Source organism: Camelus dromedarius, chromosome 33, assembly GCF_036321535.1.
Source record: "Camelus dromedarius isolate mCamDro1 chromosome 33, mCamDro1.pat, whole genome shotgun sequence".
Classification (NCBI taxonomy): Eukaryota; Metazoa; Chordata; class Mammalia; order Artiodactyla; family Camelidae; genus Camelus; species Camelus dromedarius.
In genome coordinates, this window is record NC_087468.1 from 7557205 (window position 1) to 7565673 (window position 8469).

An 8469-nucleotide genomic window follows, 5' to 3' on the forward strand; every position below is an offset into this window, starting at 1 on the left:
GTATCTTTCAAAATAGTCACTTTACTGAAAAAGTAATTATAATATCATTGCAGGAGTTAATTTTGGACATTGGGGTACCATCTGGTCTCATTTCTGTACATCACGGTCTCCTATGAATTGTATCCATTAGGCTGCATTTAGCTGCAAGTAACAAGAAACCCAAGTAGAGTGAACTAAACAGCCAGGAGCTTATTTCTCTCCAGGACAAGAAGCCAGGAGAAGGAAGGGGAGGGCACAGATTTCTTGGGTTCGTGATGCCTTCAGGAGTCAAAAGCAAAGGGGTGGCTGCATCTCCAGCTTCACCTGCATGTTCAAGTTCAAAAGGAGGAGACAGACAGGAAGACAAGAGGATTTTGTCTTGAGCAATTTTGTTTTTTCATTCTGGAAAGAAACCTCCTCTCCTGCCACTGGTCTCCTGTCTCTCCCGCTCCATCCCCTCACCCCCTAGTAAATGTCCCCATTAGGACTCATTGATTGCACAGAGTATATACGACGCATGCTCACTCTTTAACCAGTCATTGGCCAGTGGGAAGGAGACGGGCGTAACGGATTGACATTCATCAGTGTTCGTCTCTTCCAGACCAGACCACCTTGACTTCAAGGACTCTCAGCCAGATCCCTGACAAACCAGGGATTCCTAGGGGTGGCAAAGGCGCAGACGGCTCCTGAGTAACCATTAAGCACCTGCACACTGACTGCAGAATTTTTATTTCATGAGGTGTAGTGGTTTAATTGAAATTAGTGCAAGTTTCTTTATCCAAAGAGAAGGCAACAAAAATTTATTTTAAAACATTTATATTTACCTAAACAAATAAAATGTAGACTGGGACCACACATACTGTAGGTAATTGATATAAAAATGCAATCTACAACTTATGATTCTATTTCCCTTAAAATTAAGTGACATGTATTTCAGACTAACAGATTTTAATCTGCAGTTTTGAAATATGCAAAGTACTCCTTATACTAAGAAGGTGGAATGATTACTATATACATGCTGCTTCTATTTCTAGTAAAATGCCAGTTTTCTTTAGTGTCATCAGCATTGCATCATTATTTCAAAAGTCCTCAAACTATAACAGTATTTTTGAAAAGAAGACCCTAGATGGTAATCCCAATGTGTAAATATACTCATTATATATAATGAAATGTTAAATTACTAAAAGGCAACTATAATTAAATGGAGGAGGGAGAAACCGTACTGTTAGATTGCATTCATTCGTTGTATCTTTCAGTAAGACCCCATTACTTGTTTAATGTTTTAAAGATTTGATGGCTGTTTTATTGTCCTTACTATAAACAACAAAGATGGGAACATCAGAGGATAAACGTTAAGAAAAGGAGAGAACATTTCAAATGGCCTGAGTTTGAAAAAAAAAAAAAGTCTGCTATTTACAACTTAATCATTTCAATTCCATGACATTAATAATTTATCAGGAGCTGCAGCCTGGGGGGCAGTTCAATATGTGTAATTTATCTTGTGGAATCACTGCTGATGGTCAGTTAACCTAATATGTCCTGAGTGACTCAGCTTGTTAGAGGATAATTTAGTAACCGCCCCTTAGTTGGCTCCCTTAGAAATTCCATCATCTGCTGTCCTCTGCTTCAAGTTCCAAGACAGCCATGCTGGAAGCGGCGGGGGCTTAGATTAAATGCTAGATTGAACGCAGGTAGCTCTTACATAAATACTCAGTGGCAGTGCCAGATGTTTCTTGATAGCAGCATACCAAGGATGCATGATTGCAGAGCTCTATTAGGGTAATATGTTGTTATTCTTAAGCTATGCAAAAACATCTCATTCTTTCAAGACCAAAGCTGACTTGTTTTTATAACTTGAGAGCCCCCAGCTTCACAGAATTTCGTGTGGTATTTATTCTGGGCATCAATCAGAAAGTGTCTCTTTTGATTTAGAACTTGTACGTGTATCAGAACCAGAATTTTCATAATAGCAAAGAAAAAGGCATGGGGAGTGGTCTCCAAGTTTCACCAGGAGACTTTGAGGCACGAGAGAGCTTGAATATCAGTGAGAGAGACCTGAGAAGGAGGACAAAAACAGAACAAAACTAACTCACTAAAGAGTTGAGATCCTCTAAGAAAAATGCCCATTTGTGAGGTAATTAGTTTCTGACCTTGGTAATGAGTTAACCATTAAGCAATTTTACTAGGAACTACTAAGGAGGCTGGTCTAATTTGGAAACATGATACTTTCATCCCACAGCACAGGAAATTTGAGAGAGCTGTTATCAGAAAGGACATCTTTCCGAGGCGAAGATAAAGATCACATTCATCTGTTGTCAGAAATCCCAGCTCGTTATGATTTCTGTCTTAACTAAACGTCAGCTGCGCGCAGCAGAGCGCAGCAGGTTACCCGGGCTGGGTTTTACCCAACAGTCTGAAGAAAGCTTTCGTCTTTCCCGTCGGTCCTGAACAGCGTGGCTGGGCTGAGTTCCTCCTCTCTGGCTTGTCTGCAGGATAAGAGGCAAGCATCCTTTTCATTCCAATCTTTCCCACACTGCAGTAGCAAAGGGGATTGTGAACTGCGATGGCTTGATTGGTTGGAAGTATAAAGTAACTGGGAAAATCCTGAATGGATTCCCGCCCCCCCAACCCTTGAGCCAGCTCATTCACATGGACGTGTTTTTAATTTCAGAAAACTGCTAAATTTTGTTCTTCGAAGCGAGAGTGTCACAGAAACCATGAATAGTCACTGAGACATGAAGCTCGTCAAGCTCTTAAACGCATCCATCACTTCTCTTCGCATCACAGACTTGCCCTGCTTTTAAAGCAGAAACATTGCTCTGCATATTTGTTGAAGCTTAAGCAGAAAGGTGGACTCACTTTAGGTCTCTCTTGATTTAACTGCTTATGATTTGGAACCCATACATAGAACAACTTTTTCAGCCTCATGGAAAAAATTTGCAATGCATCGCAATACTTATAATTGACCTTTTGTTTCTGATTTGGAAGATCTCTTGGAATCACTCCAGAAGTTTCAAAGACAACCTCATGCCATCTTTTGATTTGTCCGGCAAAAATAAGTAAATAAAAGAAGAGGAGAAGAAAGAGAATCTACGCACGGAAGGAGTGATATGGGAGAAGGGATATGGAGGAACAGGGGGGAAATGTGTGAAATACAAACAAAAAAGACCAGAATTGATTCAGTGGAGAATGAACTGAATTAAAGTCACAGGAGAGCAGGCAGCCTCCGCACGTGAGAGTCTTGCCAGTGAACTTTGCAAGAGTCTGTAAAGTAAGAACGGAGATATAAATGCCCACCAGGAACCAGACACAAGGAAAACAGTTTTTTTTTTTTTAATTCAGAAAAAGAAAGAAATGATATATTTAACATGCACCAAGCGTCTATCTGGTGCCAACTGCGTTCAAAAGCTCATCTCTCAAATCAAAACCATGCTTGCTTGGACTCTGCAGATCAAACAAAGCTGTTTGAAGATAATTATGCGCTAATCCATCTGTAGCCTCCTTGTAGGTGTTTGGGAAAATGAACTCAATATTCAATGGGAGAATTTTCTCTAACACTTGGGGTCACGAGGATGGCTGGGTGGAGACCCCAGTTTAACAGCTCTGGGCAGTGAAGGAAGGAGCGCGCTGGTTTCTGGACGTTCAGGACCTTTGAGCTCTCTCTCTGTCCCTGCCTGTTCCTCAAAGCTGATATCAGATAGTGGTCTGGGTCTTAGTTGTCATTGTACTTCTGTTGGGGACACTTTGCACTGAAACATTCAAGTCTTATTTACAATCAACCTGGTTACGGGGTTTTCTTTCTCTGTTTCCTCTTTTCTTTTTGCCATAGTTGGCAAGAGAGGCTTGGCAAGGCATTCTCCTTTTCAGTTCACTTCCCTAGACAAGGACTTGATTAGCACATTTTTGCCGATAAAACAGGCCGTAATTAGTTTTTAATAATCAGTATATTTTTGCTTGCGTCGCACGCTGTCTCCAAGCCCGTGAGATTTAAAAACAGTCCTTAATAGTACGCTATGCCGCACGTTAACTTTGGGGCCAATGCAGCTCTTAGAAGAATGTTTTGAAAGCAGCCCCCTGTAAATACAAGGTGGGAGAGCACCATATGGAGCCTGGCTCTCTGACATATGGCTTGAATTAACAAGTTTAAAACTGTAAGGATCAGTTTTTCTTTCACTGAAGGCAAAACCACAAGATTCAGAAGTGAAATATGCTTCAGTCACTGATACAAAGGCTCACCAAACGCCGGGCCTCTGGGGCTAGATTTTTCTGTTGGCAGTAAGTACAAGTTACCAATAGTGGGACAAGTTGTAACATGACGAGGAATCACAAGGCTGCCAAGGCTGAGTTTCACTTCAAATGATGCTTACGTGGGCCGCCACCACGCTCGCTCACAAAGGACACTGCCTCTTTGAAAGTGGCTTTTGAATTATGATGATTACACCCTCAAAATAAATTGTTGTTCCCGGGCTGATATGAAAGATATTTGAAAAGACAACCTTGAGTGACAGATGGAAATGGCCCAGGGTGCAGTGTCTTCTGATCTCTCCTAATTGAACCTTTGTAGGATGAATCGAACAGGAAAAGTTCAAAGATCCGGGGTCCGTATTACACAAATATTGTTCCATTTAATCAAAACTGCCTTTGAAGGATGGCACTTGTGGGCCACCTGTAGCTTTGAAATTTAAAGTCACGTAAAAGCTTTAGTGATGCCGGGGAGGGCAGTACGCTGCTACAATAAACCGCTGGACAAAAAAAAAAAAAAAAATTAAGATGAGAAAGAAGGCGGTTTCCATATTCATGTTTCCTTTCATTGGCCTTTTATGTTTTTCAGTGAGCAGAGCTCTCTAAGTTGTGAGGAAAAGCGTTACTGCATCCAGGCGTCCACAGGGCTGATTGTCACCATTGGAAATGGGTTTGTTTGTGGTTCAGCGTCTGAAGTATAATTATTCCAAGCTCTGAAATCTCCGTTCAGTGGTAAAGCTGAGCCCAGCTCCTCTGGGTTCACTTCCTCGCTCTGCAGCTCCCAACACACTGTCTCTCTCGTAGAAATGCAGCCGTGCGGCTTCCTTTTAGAACATCCAATGTGTTTGTAGCCAGAACGGAAAACCCCTCTAAAGAAGGAGGATTCTCCTACTGAGGAGGGGAAAGGCCATTGTAATAGTGCCTAATAATAACGGCACAGTTTGCAAGGCCCTAGAGTGCACAGCACCATCAGTGAATCCGTAGCCTAGGAGACAGGCTTCTTCCAATTTTATAGATGGAAAAAAAAAAGAAAAAGAAAAATGCCCAAAAGACTCCAAAGATGTAAAGCCTTGCCCGATAGATCCCAGCGAGTCAGCACCAGAAGGTGGACGTGGCCTTGTCATCTAAGGCTCAGGTTCTGAGCTCCCCACCTCGTCCCTTCCCACAGGACGGTCCCTCCAGGATGGGGCACCGCCTCCCTTGCTGGGCAGCTCTCAGCTGCAGTGGGGCAGGGGGTTGCATTTCGGGCCCCGTGTGAGCTGCTCTTTGGGGTGGAGGGAGCGTCGCATCACCACTGCCGTCCCCTCCTTGGCCGCCGCTGGAGGCGGGAAGCGGAGAAGGGGCAGCAGGGTAATTCAGCCACGTGAAAACTTTGGAGCATCCCCGGGGCTCCTGCTTTATTCATCAGTAGGGCACTAATGACGTTTAAAAATTTTTTTCAAGTGAATTCATTTTCTGGCTATAAACGCAAGCATAGGCCTTCCTTCTGTAAAAGGTCACACTTCCACGAGGTCTGTGCCAATTTGTCCCCTGCCGTCTTCTGGGTCAGACAGCAACTGCACACGATGCCTCTTCATCCCAGGACCCTGCTCTTTCGTAAATGCCTTTAGATGTAGAGAGGCCTGGAGAGAATCTGGTTATGATTATTATACTTCTCCAAACATTTGTTTCTTCCCTTATGTCACTCGCTGGGCCTAGCGAGAGAAACTCTGCTTAATCCTTTCGTTTAAAAAAGCAAGAGAGAATCAGAGCAGAGAGCAATCTTGGGGCGTATCAGGTTCAATCCAGTTATGTCCTAAATGAGAACACTGAGCCTCAGAAAGGCCGAGTGACTTGCGAAAACTCACAGAACTGCAGGGGTGGACACCCGCGCCCCCGCCTCCCTGATTCCAGGACCTCCTTGGTCAAATTATGTTGCTCGAAGGAAGTGTTCTCTACTACAACAAGAAACAAACCAAAAGTACGGTATTTCAGGCGTTTCAGTCCATCACTCCCCGGCCAAGCTTTACTCCTCTTTGTAGCACGACCGCTACCCGACGGACCACAGGTTAACGTCCCGTTATTTCTCCCTCCTCTCTCCTCCCAGAGAACGTATGCAGTGGGGTCCTGGGGATGCTTAACAACCAGCTCTCCGAGCAGGAGGACGACACCCTGACTTGGGGCACCTGCTGATTTCCTAGGTGTAAGCCAGCCCCCCACCGCGCTGACGTCCAGCGCCCGGTGTGGCTGGACAGTGCCTTGGGAGGAGATGCGCCCAGTGGGCCCAGGGGACCTGGCGCAAGCCGGCCCCTGCCCACCCCCGAGACCAGCGACGGCGTCTGCGTCACAGATGCTCGGGCTCCTTCCCCAGGGTCCAGGTCACAGCCGGACACTGAACAGGCGCCTGGACCAACATCTGCGGAACTGCCTTCCAGGAGTGGCAGGGACTAGTCTTCTGAAAATCACTGGAATTCTGCTGCCCAGGGTTTTCCTCCCACCACGCAAGGCAGCAGCGCCCCTTTCTGGGGGAGAATGCTCGTTTTCCCAGCTTGCCTCTTTCTGGTTGATGGCCATTGGCCAGATTCTGTTTAAACTTAAACTTTAAATGGAAGAAAGCATAAAGGGTTTTTCAGGTGAAATTTTAAACGCAGATTGAGAAAAACTGCATTATCATAATGAGACTCTGGTGTTTGGGAACACTGTGATAATAATGTGATTCTTCTGGCTTTTTTTTTTTTTAAACGCTTGAAATGACATCACTGATTCCCTTCTTTTGGGATGCAAGTCAGGCCCCTGGCTGGCATCTCTCCACAACCTCTGCCTCTCCGCAGCCCCTGCCCAGGGCCACTTGCAGGAAAGCCATCGAGAACCAGGGCGTTTGGAACAGGATACCATAGCCCATTGTGATGGGGTCGTATGCTTTAATATCGAGAAAAGGAAATCCCAGTTCTGCCTCGGTAATCAGTGTAACTGGAACTTAAGTCAAAACCAAATACGGGGAAGTCTTTGCTCAACAATACATTTTTGACATTTTTATCTCCAAAATGGTTTGTAGGAAGCATTTGGCCATCAGGAAGGGCACGTTCAAGAACGTTTATGAGCCTCAAGTCAAAACATCCATAATGATGTGAAGGAGGAAAAAGGGCATAAAATGCAGAGATGGAACTGCACTCTCCTGTGCTGGAGAAGAGGCAGGCGTCTTCAAGTGTGGACCTGCTTTTTCAAAGGACAGTATTTTTTTAAAACATAAATTATAGTATGTTCCATGGAGAATTCCAGCAAGGGACTCACGGGACCTAAGAGAAACATAGAGCTCTGTATCTCACACACGTATGCACACTTTCCACGTGTGTTCTGCAGGCTTGATCAGTCTCTCGGCCCTTTCTCGCTAAGGCTTGTAATGGAATTCCTGTTAAATTTCACATGGGTGGTGAACATCATTAAGACATTTAGCCCAAGGAGTTTCAGTCCTAGAATAGGCAAATAGTCCACTGGACAGTTACACACTCAGGAATTTCAGGCAATTTAGTGCTTTCAGAAATTCACACATTCAGAAATGACATTCCAGGTCGCCTATTTAATTTCAAAGGAGTGACTGGAAAGGAAAGGATCTGAAGCCCAGAGAAGTCTTAAGAAATAGAAAATCCTGCAAGGAGTGGCTCTCTGTCATGGCGCCTGGAAGACCTGAATGCTCACACACTCCCTGGGGCAGGGATCAGACGTCTTCCGTTTCCGTCCCCCCCACACCCACCTCCACCCACCTCCTCCCACCATCCTCAATGCCCCCCGTCCCCCGCCCACGGGGAACGCTCAGTGTGCACCCTGGTTAGGACCAGAGGAAATGCCTGCTAGGGACCCAAACAGCTGGTTGAAAGTTAACCCTGTGATTCATTATTGGACTGACCAGGGAAGACTTCATTTTGGAGTGATTCTTTGGAAGAACCGTCCATCTTTACAAACACCCTGACTTCATCCGTATTAGTCAGAGCAATGTTGACTTGAAACAAAACAGAACATGGTGGACACTTGTGGTTCTTCAAAGTCAGCCCGATTCGGTCACCTAACTTGGTTCCAATTGAAAATATGATATTCATGTTTCCCTGTTTTCCTCTAATGACTATCTTGGGCAAAATCTAGACCATGTTGGACCATTAAATGAGGGAAGGGATGGAAATACTGCCACGGAAGAGTATTTTTTTTTCCTATTTACATGAAACTGGCTAATAGCCAGACAGTCTGGTGTTTCACTTAAAACACAGAGTCATTTAC